Source organism: Spermophilus citellus, assembly GCF_964194105.1.
Source record: "Spermophilus citellus genome assembly, chromosome: 2".
Classification (NCBI taxonomy): domain Eukaryota; kingdom Metazoa; phylum Chordata; class Mammalia; order Rodentia; family Sciuridae; genus Spermophilus; species Spermophilus citellus.
The window spans coordinates 188,671,712-188,683,950 of NC_138183.1; the positions used below are offsets into that span (position 1 = coordinate 188,671,712).

At 47.2% G+C, this 12,239-nt stretch overlaps 1 protein-coding gene across 1 annotated transcript in view; it reads left to right on the plus strand.

Annotated features, from left to right (window-relative positions):
• The first annotated feature begins 703 nt into the window (after positions 1–703).
• TENM4 (teneurin transmembrane protein 4) overlaps positions 704–12,239 on the plus strand; it is a 710,670-nt gene continuing 699,134 nt past the window's right edge. Inside the window, exon 1 of the mRNA XM_081282209.1 lies at positions 704–1,079. The gene's annotated coding sequence lies outside the window, so the exon portion shown is untranslated. The remainder of the gene's footprint in view (positions 1,080–12,239) is intronic.

Here is a 12,239-nt window from a genome sequence, read left to right on the forward strand (position 1 = left end):
AGTAGCAACTGAGAGTCCACCCCTGGAAAAGTGTTGGGGGTGTGGATTAACATCCAGAGGATAGGTAAGGAAGAGGCTAAGGGCCCCAAACAGACTTGGGGAACCGAGAGGAGACCGACAACACTACCAAGAGACAAGGAAAAAGAGAAGGAAGTAAAAGAGAGGGGAAAGAACCAAAGTCAAGAGAAGAAACAGAGAAAAGGCTGGACAAGGGAGGAGAAAGTTTTAGAAGGGGGGCTAGGAAGAAAGCAAGGAAGGTAAAAGAGGACACAAAGAAAGATACCGAGCTGAGAGAGCTCGGAGAATTCGAGAAAGAAAATGAGATTAAAAGGAGTGAAGAGAGATGGAGAAAGCGGAGACCACGGAAAGGAGAGGGAAATTTATTGAAGACAACAGAGAGACTGGGGTGAGTGGAGAGGCAGGCGAGTGGACTGGTGAAAGATGCTCATCGCCTGCGTGGCGCCCCCCGGCGCTGTGGTGCAGCCCTGCTCCAAACGCCTGTGCGCGGTGGCTCGCCGGGCCTCCTAGGATTGGCTCCCGCCTCCCATTCATGTAACCTGCATGTGCGTGTGCGTGTGTGTGTGTGTGTGTGTGTGTGTGTGTGTCGCTCGCCCTCTCTGTGTGTAAGAGAGCGAGGGTGGGGAACGGAGGCAGGCAGGCGAGCAGGCGGGGAGGGGAAGAAGAGGAGGGAAGCTATTAAACACACACACTCACTCACACACACTCACACACACACGCGCGCGCACACACCAGCCCCAACCCCCCAGAAGCCTCGGGATTGCAGCTGTTTCATGTGGGGCAGCAGTGCTGGCAGGGACGCCGGCCGGGAGCGGCCGGGAGCGGGAGCCGGGCGTGTGCGCGCGGCTGGAGGCTCGCTAGGGCTCCGCTCCCCGCGGGAGCTATTGTTGGTCTCGCTGGAGCTGAGCGCAGAGCCGGGACCTGTCCTTCTTGGGCGCCCCGCTCCGGCTCGCGGAGCCGAGGAGCCGAGCCGCCGAGAGGTAGAGGAGCCACCAGTGCGGCGCCTTGCCTCCCTGCCGCCCTCCTCCCCGCTTCCCCGGCGGTGGCAGCCTGCAGCCACGGTAAGGCGGCGTGATCCGCTCTACGGAAAAGCGCCTTAGGGACCGCGGCGGCGCCTCGCCAGCTCTGTGGCCCCTCTGCGCTCGCAGGACCGGGTAGCTCCGCGGCTGCCGAGGGCTCCTGGAGAAGCTTGCTCGCTATCCTGGCCCTCACCGGGGGTGGGAGGAGGGAGGGAGGCTAGGACGCGGGTTGCCGGCAAGGCAAGACAGTCTGGAGCCCAGAGCCGCCGCCGCCGCCGCCGCAGCCCTCGGAGCCTGCCGCGGACTGGAGCCTGAGAGGAAGGGTTGGGAAACAGCAGAGATGTGGGCGCGGGCCTGGGACTTTGGACGCGGGTGGAAAGGAGGCGGCGCGCCCTAGGTTTGTCTGCCGCGCCCGGTTCTCCTTCCCCGCCAAACCACGGCCCAGTGGCCCGCAGCCCCTCTGCAGACCCACCCGCCTCAGACTCCCGGCGGGCGCTGGAGGAGCCCGCGAGGCGGCGCCGGGCTCCAGGACTGCAGCCTACCCTGCGGGGCGAGCACTGGCTGCCGCGGCCCCTTGTGCGCTGCAGTTGGAGTCGAGAGCCTAGAGACGCGACCCAGCTCCGCACCTTCTGCAATCCACGCGTCGCCTATCCTTGCCTGGTCTCCCTGGCAGCCGGGCAGTGCTGTTCACGTTCGCCTAGGAGCAAGTTGAAGCTATAGCCGCCGGGTGGACCTCTGTGGGGCTCCCGGGTGTGAGTGTGTGAAACTGCTCGCACCTCCAGTTTCGGGAAAGGTGCTCTGTGTTGAAATGTGATCACCAGGCTCCTTAGTCATTTTCCTTGCTATATAAAACTGCAATCTTTACCCTGGAGGAGCAGACGGGAAGGTGGTGGCTCGGAGTGTGTGTGTGTGTGTGTGTGTGTGTGTGTGTGTGTGTATGCAGCCGAGGAATACACAGCCAACTATTTGGGCGAAGGGTGGTTCAAGTAGTGAGTCCTTGGCGGGTCAGTACAGTGGGCTTTGCTGGCCACTGCCCGCCTTTTCTCTGCCCTGCCCCCGCCTAGGCGAGGTTGGAAAGTACTGGAAATTCAACTGCGTGGTCTCTAACTTTGGAAATTGGCTCACCTTCCTCGGTGAGATGTTAAGGTGATTTCTGCAGCCTAGTCCATGTGGACAGGAGTATAACTGCTCAGCTGGGTGCGGAGCCCTTATCAGAACTGCACCAATCACCCACTCAGTCCCTATTTCCCTCCCACCCCACCCCCAAGCCCTGGCGAGAAGGTTTGTAGAGATGCAGTTAACCGTAAGCCACCAACGCAGCGAAAGGGGAGCAGGGAGGCAGCCGGGGTTTTGCCGGAACCTACGCGCACACTTGGCATTGGACTAGCCCAGGAGATCACTCTGCTGCTTTGTAGAAGGCGCCGGTGGGGCACGCTCATGATCCCGAGCTCTAGGGCCAGAGGGTGCCCATGTGCTGAGCCAAGCGGTCGCGCACCGGAGGGACAGCTGCCGAACGGCATCGCGGGCAATTATATAAGCTGCCTCAGTGATAACCCAGAACTGTGATGCGAGCACGCGGTTCTTGAAAGACAAGCCTGAAAGTTTTCCTGCTTGGGGAATGTAAGTACCCTGGGCGCTTCCACTTCGGGAGTGGAGAGCGGGGGACGTCTTGTACCCCAGCGCCTACTTCTGCGATGGGTGTTGGGTGCTGATATTGCTGTCCCCAAAGATCCAGTTACTGAGTCTGGGACTGGGTGGGTGGGGATTCAGGGTTGATCAGAGAAGAGCCGGTCAGAACTCGGGTTTCTTTGAGTTCTAAGAGCCTAGAGTCTCCCCTGGGGGTGTTGGAAGGCCTTCCAGGGAACAGCGTTTTAGGAAAATGTGCTCTGGGGAGCTCCAAAGACTCTCTTCTTGGCTTCTCCTGGTGCCCCTCCCGATCTTTACACCCAGCGCCCTTCACGTGTCTAGAAACCTGCCCGCAATGCCTGTCCCTTTTGGAGATGCCCAGGGATCCCAGACATTCCCGACCAGTTGAACGAGGGTTGAGGGGTTAGCAAGTAGATTGCTGGCCTTTACCGGGGGCGGCTACCATTACGTGCCTTTTCCTGGGCTTGCCGGGTTCCTATGGGGATGGAATGGGGATGAACGCGGGTATGGCTTCTGTTCCCTGTCTCTCCCTTCGCGGACCGCAGTTTTGCTTCTGCTGCGTTTGTTTTCTCCATCTCTCTGCCTTCTTTCGCCGCCGCAGCCTTGTAGCACGTTGACGGGCTGTGATAGAGAAACCACAGTAGTGGAGTGTTTTTAAATCTTGTTTTTCGCCTGTAGAGGGATAAGTCACCCCAAGCTCTGACAGAGCCCTCCGGAACTGAAGTCTGGGACTCAGTGGTCCTGAACTCCCTCCGCGAGGTCAGAATTGATGGTGTGCAAGGGTAGGAAGTGTTTTGTTTTTGCCACATTCCAGTGTCCTGAAACCCCGCGTCCCCTCCCCCTGAGACCCCGGGTCTGACTGAGTGTGTTCGGCGCTGTAAAATAAATCCTCCCTCGCATAGACCTGTGGGGCCGTTCAGATTTCCTGTCGCTGCCATGATCCTTAACAATGCGATTGCAAAGCCCGTGCTCGGTTGGAAAAAATTCCCAGGTGCCGGCCGGCCGCGCCTTGACCTTGCTGAAGGCGCCTTTACCCGGGCTGCCAGAGGGACTCCGGCCCGGACGCTGGGTCCCGCCTGGAGGAGGAAGCCCAGGAGGTGGCCGGGTTCGCTCCCGGGGCAGGGCGGGAATCGGGTCGCGGTGGGGAGGACCGGGGCGGCGGTGGGGTGGGGATGGGTTCGGCGGCAACCTGTTTCCCACCGCCGCTGATTCCCCCCCTCTCCAGCTCTGGCGGTGGCCCCACGTGGCCCTCGTCCCCAGCTTCTGGCAGTCTCCCGTGCTTCCGGGGTTGGCCTTGGCCCCTTCGCGTTATCTGCCAGCGTCGGACCGGCGTCCCGGGCCTTGGGCTCCTCGGTGGCCTGAGCTGAGGTCCGCGCCGGCGGGGCTGACGAGTGGGCGGGGCCTGGGCACAAAACCCCAGCGGAGACCTCCACGTTCCCAGCCACGTTCCAGCCCTGAGCCCAGCAGGGCTGGGACCCGGCAGTGCTTCCCTCCCCTCGGCCGCCGGGGCCCCTTCTTCCAGACCCCATGTGTGCTCCAGGCGTCCTCCCGCTCGGCTTTTCCGCGGAGCTCTCCTTGCCAAACTTACGAAGGGTGTTTTCACAGGTGGTGGCAATGGGAGCAAGTCCTGCATCCCCAATCCGCCCCGTGTGTGTGTGTGTGTGTGTGTGTGTGTGTGTGTGTGTGTGTTGGGGAGGGGAGGTTTGTGGAGAAACCAGACAGCATGAAAACGGAATTCCCTTATTTCTAGATTCTGTAAGGGAATGGTGAGAATGAGAAAGAATCTGTTCTCTGGTGAGGGTGATGACCGGCAACCCTTCCACCTAGTGGGGTTGGACCAGTCTGAGCTTACTGAACCCCCTGCCTGCTCTCAGCAGTGCCTGGCCTGCAGTAGAAGGTCCTTGTGAAGGTTCGGGAACCTGAATGTCCCCGGGTTGTTCAGACAGGACTTAGGGCATAGATATTCTTGTGGCTTTAGGGGGCTACTTCCGGGAAGTTTTTGTTTCCAGCTAGTGTTCTTAAGTGAGTAGGGGCGGCATGCATGGTGGCCTGTGACGTCTCCATCTTCCTGGGTTAGCAAGGAAGATGGAGAGGTTCTATTTTTTAGAGAGAGTTCTTAGGTTCTGTTGCCAATATCCTATTCTTACCAAAGCTTCTTTTTGGGTGTGGTGGTAGAATAGAATAAGGCAGTAAGCCTATAAGCCTCCTATGTGGGGGCAGGGGAAGAGAGGAAGAGTCAGCGTTTGCCCTAGGGTCAGAACTAGTGCTCAGTAGCAACAGGAACTGCAGGAGGACAGTTCTACAGTGAATAATTTTTTTTTTTTTTTTTTTTTTTGGTACCAGGAATTTAACTCAAGGGCAGTCTACCACTGAGCCACATCCCCAGTCCTACTTTGTATTTTATTTAGAGACAGGGTCTCACTGAGTTGCTTAGCACCTCGCTTTTGCTGAGATGGGCTTTGAACTCCGATTCTCCTGCCTCAACCTCCTGAGCGCTGGAATTACAGGCTTGGGCCACCGTGCCGGGCTGTAAAAATCTTGAATGTGGGGTAGTGAGCTCTCTGTCCAGCAGATGTTCCAGTAGTAGGGTGGATGTTGTGGTAGTGAACAGTTTTGGTTTCCAAGGACTCTCCTTCAATAGAATCTGATTGGCTTTCATATATGATTCTGTTTGGTATTTTTGGTATAATATATTTGGCCATAGGCAAGTTATTTTTGGAGCCTCAGTTCTCTGCCCTATAAAATGGGACAATATTATCTAAGTTTACAACACTGCAAGCATTAATATCCATAAAACCTCTGGCATTCTCTGGGCCCTCTGAAGATGGTCATTCCTTTTCCATCATTGTGCATTTGTTGGGTAAGGTTCAATAGGGAAATCAACAGCCCCAGAAGAACCAGCAACATTGCATGCAAAGTCTATTTAAAACTAGCTTCAAATGCTTAAAACAAAAATATCTTCTCTTTTCTTAGAAAAGTCATTTCCAGTTTTGTTAGAATTTATGTTTCATTGGGTCCCTTTTTCTGATGAAATTATACCCTTGTGCAGACTGGCATGTTACATAACCCATATTTCCAAATCAAAAGTTAAAATCATGGGAAAGAGGGGATTAGGAATTTAAGATAGAGATTATTGGACAACACAAACAAGGAACTCAATTTAGGATGCCAATTCACTTTTTAACTGTGATGGAGGTTGAAAACAAATGAGATTAGATAAGTTCACAATGGTACAGATCCTTGCTGGAGTGCTCATCCATCTATCCTGTTCTAACAGCTTCTCTGCCTGGGTCCTAATAAGCTTTTGGTTGCTCCAGTCCCACCAAGTTCTCTTATATCCCTAAGTCTAATATGTGAAATAAGAGAACAATGGGATTTAAATCACCTCCTTGTGGATTTGATTCCAAGAGTCTACCAGGGTAAATCAATGTTGATTTTAGATCTAAAGGGTCAATTTTTACCTGCTTTCTTACACGTCCATCAGCCTTACTTATTGTAACTGAAAACTAAATGACTCCATCTTTGCTTTGTGCTCACATACAGCTGTGGAAGCCAACATGAAAAGTAACATGCTCCAGATCCCAGGGAGCCAAAAGAACAATTCTCCATAAGCATCTTGTCTAAAGAAACAATGTAAACATATATTTGCTTAGTCCTGTATGGTTTATGTGTTTGGTACTTTGTCTCAGCTTTTCCCCTAACTTTCATATTTATTCTGATTGCCTAAATAATATGTGTTCATTATAGCAATTCAGAAAATATAAAGAAAATCAAAAACAATAATTTTCACTACATTTTAGATTGTATCTTGGGACTTTTATTTATGAATGTAGAGAAATTGAGGTCATAGTTAAAATAGTTTGAACGCTAATTTTGATTTAATGATAAAACATTCAAATCTATCCATGTTATAACTTTCTTGGCTGTGGCAGCATTATTTATTTATTTATTTATTTATTGTACTGGGATTGAACCCAGGGGTGCTTAACTACTGAGCCACATCCCCAGCCCTTTTATGTGTTTTATTTAGAGACAGGGTCTCACTGAGTTGCTAAGTTGCTATGGCTGGCTTTGAACTTGCAATCCTCCTGCTTCAGCCTCCAAAACCACTAGGATTACAGGCATGTGCCACCACACCCAGCTATAACAACATTTTTAATGGCTAACTAGAGTCTCCATGTTTTAATGTAACATATTTCATTTAAGCAGTTCAAATTGTTTGGCTTATTTATTTTTAATTTTTAACAAAACTGTAGAAATTACCCTTGTATGCTCTGTGCAATGTTAGTATTTCTTTAAGTCAAATTCCTAGAGAGTAGGGTCATAGAGTCAAAGGCTTATACCATACCATGGCTTTTGTCACACATGAAAAGCATTAGGGTAAACTGTGTTTTCTTCATCTTTTAAACCAGAATCTGATGGTTTACTTTGCAACTTTATAGGCTTGGGAGATGAGATAGTAGAGGAAAGAAGGGGTGCCAAGTATGTCTTCAGCATAGGATTTGCATAACTTTGAGCTGTTCTGCTGACCAGAGAGGCAAATCCTTTTTCCAAGAACATTTTTCTTCCTTGGCTGTCTTGGAATCATCGCTTTCTGTAGATCTTCAGCCAGCAGTGGAGTTGGAATATGTAAATATGTTCCTTAGCCTTGTAGGTGGGGCTGGCTCCATGATAAATGACAAACAGTTCCTTAGAGAAGTGTGTGAGTCTTCCAGCTTTTGCTGAGGGGGTGGATTCCCCTTCCCCACCCTTCTCCCTTTCTTTGGGATCAGGGGCCTCAGGCTGGCCCTGGAGATCTTACAAAGGAGACAGTCTCCCAGCAAGTTTATCCCCATGTGCTACACAGCATTGCCCCTGGAAAACTCAACCCAACTGAGCCACTTCATGTCCCAGGACACAGTAAATAAATCAGTCAACATGCCTACTTGCTGTTTCAAAAGCTTAAGTAGTTGAGTGCCCCTCTTTGCATTGATCCACTTCAATCAGAGGGTACATTTTTCAGTCTTCCTCCTTCATATGTTGGATTTCTGTGACCCAGAAAAGATTTGTGCCCTGTGATTAGATGACTTGTCATCTGACAAAGAATTCCATGGAGCTAATGGGGGAAGTCTGGTCCTCTCATTTCCAAGGTGTCCCCATGCTCAGCAAGAGACATCAGGAGTTCCTTTAGATCAGGTAAAGAGGTCACCTCAGGGTTGTTGGATAGCATGTCACCATAGAGGGAGCCTGCTCTGCTGGTTGCCGACTCTGACTTCAGATGAGGTTTAGATGCTGCCTTTGATACTTAAACCACTCCAGTTTCACTAGGGCAGGCAAGGGAATGTTTCTGTCTTTTGTCGTGTTCTGAACATCAAATCAGGCTTTTCTTTCATGTGGAAAGCAGGTGAAAACAGGCCATAAGTGAAGCAGGATCTCAGGAGCAGTGGCCAGCACCTGCATTCCATACCCCCTCCCCTGCTTTGTGTTCTACATTGACTGTGTGAGATGGGAGTACTGTCTCTACAGTCAATGGGGTTTAATCATTAAAGTCCTCGATAAATTAGGTTTTTAAGAATTTTTTTCTCTGAAAAAGTCCATTTGCTGGATGTGGAATAACTGTTGACTTCTGAAATTTTGGTCTTGAATCCTTTGAAAGTCAAGCCAAAGGGTTGCTGCTGGTATATTTATGACTTTGGGTAAACCATGCCAATTCCTAGAGTCAGCCTTCCTCTCTATAAAATTGGGTTGGGTGAGGAGGGTGGATTTGACATTTTATAAACTGATAATTCTCAAATTTTAACATACATATACCTTGCCGGAGGATCTTGTTAAAAGGCAAATTCTGATTTAGTGGGTCTGTGGGTACCAAAGAATCTGCATTTCTAATTAGCTCCTGGTGATGCTAGGCTTCTGGTCCACTGTCTGTTACACTTGGGTTAACAAAGTTTCAAGCTGCTTGTGGTCCTGCGGTTATTTCGCAAAGTAACAGTAACGACTCTCTGACATCCAGGAGTTGTCCATATTTATAGAATGGCACTATAAAGGCATGTATCCATTTATCTTTTTTGGATTTTGAGAATTAGCATCTTCATTTCCATAGTCAGAGCTGGAAGGATATAGGCAGTCCCCTTGTCCAGTAGTTGTGGAGGAGATGGAAGAATGGGGCTAGAGCAAAAGGAAGTCATAAATGAGTGTGAATGCCTTCTGTCAGGCAGCTACTATTGTCCTGTGTTCTAAGATGAGAAACAAGCTCAGTAAGGCAAAGCCATTTGCCCAAAGTCACATGCCTAGGGCTCTGATCATAGGGCTCTGATTACCAACCCTTCTTCTTCCTGGAATGGCAACTTTGTAATTTTGTAGAATGTCATGTAATTAAAACAGAGTGCTTAGCAAAGTGTTTCTCTTTAGAAGAAAAGTGTTTCTCCTTTTTTCTGGGCCTACTTTGGGATCGGATCAAGACATTTAAAAATTTGCATCATTATCATGCAAGCAATTAAAGTGCTTAAGAGCTTAAAAGCAATTTGTTCAAGTTGGTTAAATACCCACCCTCCCCAATCTTGTTTGTATTATTAATTTACTCATCAAACTGTGACATCAAAACCATTGTGAAGGTAGATTTCTGTATCTTCTGATTGGTCGAAGCTTTCAGATGAAAGTTTGTTTGTTTGTTTGTTTATTAATTTTGATGAGGTCCACAGTGAAAGGATCCAGTTCAGAATGAGTCAGAGAAACGAACATTTTACTAAATAAACCCAGCCCTTCTTTGGCCCCTGGATGAGAACTGGTTGTTTAAATGTTTTATTAAGGTGCAATTATTCTGAGAATCAGTCAGTAATGCAGCTCTTTGCAAACATTAATTAGCTGATCTTCATATCACCTCACATGACTGATAAATAGCATTAACTCTCCATTTGAGAGTACAAATGGACACACCGAGGGAGGAAGAGATCAACTCTTGACTTGACATGAGTATAAGAGGTAGGTAGAATTAGAAGACTATACGTATTCTTCACTTAATAAATATTTATTGCAATGCACTAGATAGTGTAGGGCTGTGCTATGCAATATGGTAGTCGGTCACATTTTAAATAAAATTTGATTAAAAATAAATAAAATTCATTTCCTCAGTTGCGCTAGCCAGACTTCAAGTGCTCAAGAGACACAAGTGCTTGGTGGCTGCTATATTGGACATTGCAGTTATAAAACATTTTTATTGTTGCAGAAAGTTCTCATGGGGCAAGATTGGTCTTGATGTTTGGGATAATCAAAGCATAACATAAACATTCTTGCCCTTGTAAAATTTCCTAAAATAATGGCTGCCACAGGGCAGCCACTAAGTAACCCAAGTTGTGGCAAATACTTTGGGGCAGTGGTTAAAGACCTAGCTTTGGGAGATGAAGGACAAACTCATATTCTAGGCATGTCACAAATGCATTGCATGACTAGAGGTAGATTATTTAAACACTCCATGCTTCTTCGCAAATTTATGCTACTATTTGTCACTTCTCTTATTAGCCAAAATTATTTTTAAGACAATGTTGGATCCTGGAGAGGGTTCTGGGAGACCGGTGCTCTCCTTTGTATCGGGTGGAAATGTAATAATATACCCTTTTAGGAAGACAATTTGGCAGTAACTGTCAGTAGTCTAAGAAACTCATTCTCTTTAGTCCAGTATTCCAATTCCAGGAATCTAGCCAAAGAAAATAATCAGAGATGGGCAGAAAAGTTTTAAGAATAAAAGTGTTCATTGCAGTGTTATTTATTATTAGAGGGGGGAAAAGATAAGCAATTTGGATAAATATGGTACAGAAAAGTCAGACTGTTGGGGTATTATAAAAAGATTAAGTATTGCTTTTGAAAATATGATTTGCAACTTGGAAAAATGCTACAATAAAATGTATTTACCAAATGCTTTGTGATTAAAACAAAAAAATTAATGTAAATATTTGTTGAAGCAATACTAAAAAGAAATAAATATTAAGAGTAGTAACCTGTTAAGTAATAGAATATATTTGATGTTACCTGTAAAGTAATAATCACTCTTTGAAAGATTGTTTGACTTTTTTCTTAAAGTTTTGAAGTTTATTTTGTATTGGCTTTAGCTTTTTTTTTTTTAATTGAACGATACACCCCATTGATGTCTGTGCTTCTTTGATTATAAGGTAAAAAAGACTCCTAGCTGTTCCTAATTTTTCTTCTAGGAATTACTGGCTTATTCATTCTAGTATTTGTCTTCAAGGTCAGGGGTTCTTCCTAATATCCAATCTTATTTCCTCTTTGTGGCCATTTAAATACATTTTCTGCGGGTGTCTGAGATTGATTCTGGTCAAACAGCAATAGGGTGTTGAGAAGAACATCAGGTTCAGACCCTGAGACATCACTTCCTTGCCTTGGCATTTTGAGAAGTCTTTCTGGGCTTCCATGACCTCATCTATAAATAGAGAAAGCAACAGAATCTATTTCACGTCTCATGGCAGTGAGGTTTCAGTGTTAACTTCAATAGAACATCTTGTGCACACAGGTGAATAAAGATGCGAATGACTTCAGGGATTGGCATGTGATGCCATTTACTCATTTAATGCCCCTGAGTTTCTGGAGATTGGAGGCATCCCCACTTTCCAGAGAATGGTATGGAGGCATCATGTGGTTCTATGATATGGTCCCTGCTCTGATGTCCCTCTAACTCTGGTCTTGAGCTGTCTTTGGTACCTAGTGGAAGCCTCTTGCATCGGAGCCATTGCATTTTGTTTATCCGTTTCCCAGGGTTGCACTTCATCAAAATATTGTGTCAACCCCTCAAAGTTTCCCAGCCTTGCTGTTCCTCCTTCTCAAGCAATAAGTAAAACAGATGTCCCTTTTTGTAGAATAAATGATTTAAACAAAAACAGGATGAACTAAAAAGGAGCCCTGAGCTACTAAGTGACAGTGGCTGTGAAGCTCAGCCTGGAGCCATGTTCCAGGAAGAATCTCCAACATTGGGTCCTGCTCACTTCCTGCCACTTCGAAAGATCTGCCAAGCCTTTCTCCTTGAAGAGGCTCTGAATTTGGTGTCACCCAGTTATGATACTTTTTTTCTGTGTGAGATCTTGATTGAGCAAGTTGCTTGATATCTCTGTGCCTTAGTTTCCATATCCATACAATGGGGATAATAAGGAGAGACTGGCAGAGTTATTTATAGGATTATCCTGAAAGAAAGTTTGTGACAGTTTGATGAGTTCTTATTATTGCTAAGTTAACATTATTTCCAGAGCCTTAAGGGTAATTTATTGACAGGGGGCATAGCTCAGTGGTAGAGAACTTAACTAGAGTATGCTAGGCTCAGTACTTGATCCTCAGCACTGTAATAAAAGAACTAACTAAAAATAAAATAAAAGTAATTTATTGAGGTACAGCTAAGTCATGGGTTCCTTTTTCTCTAACTGCTAATGGTTCTCTCGTGTATTGCACTTAAGTGCTTTCTAGGGCCATGTAAGACAGTAAAAAAAAAAAAAAAAAAAAAAAAACCAATATATTTTAGGTTGAATTCTCTGCTTGGATACCTGGTAGCTGTTTGCATTCAAGCAAGTTTCTTAGTTT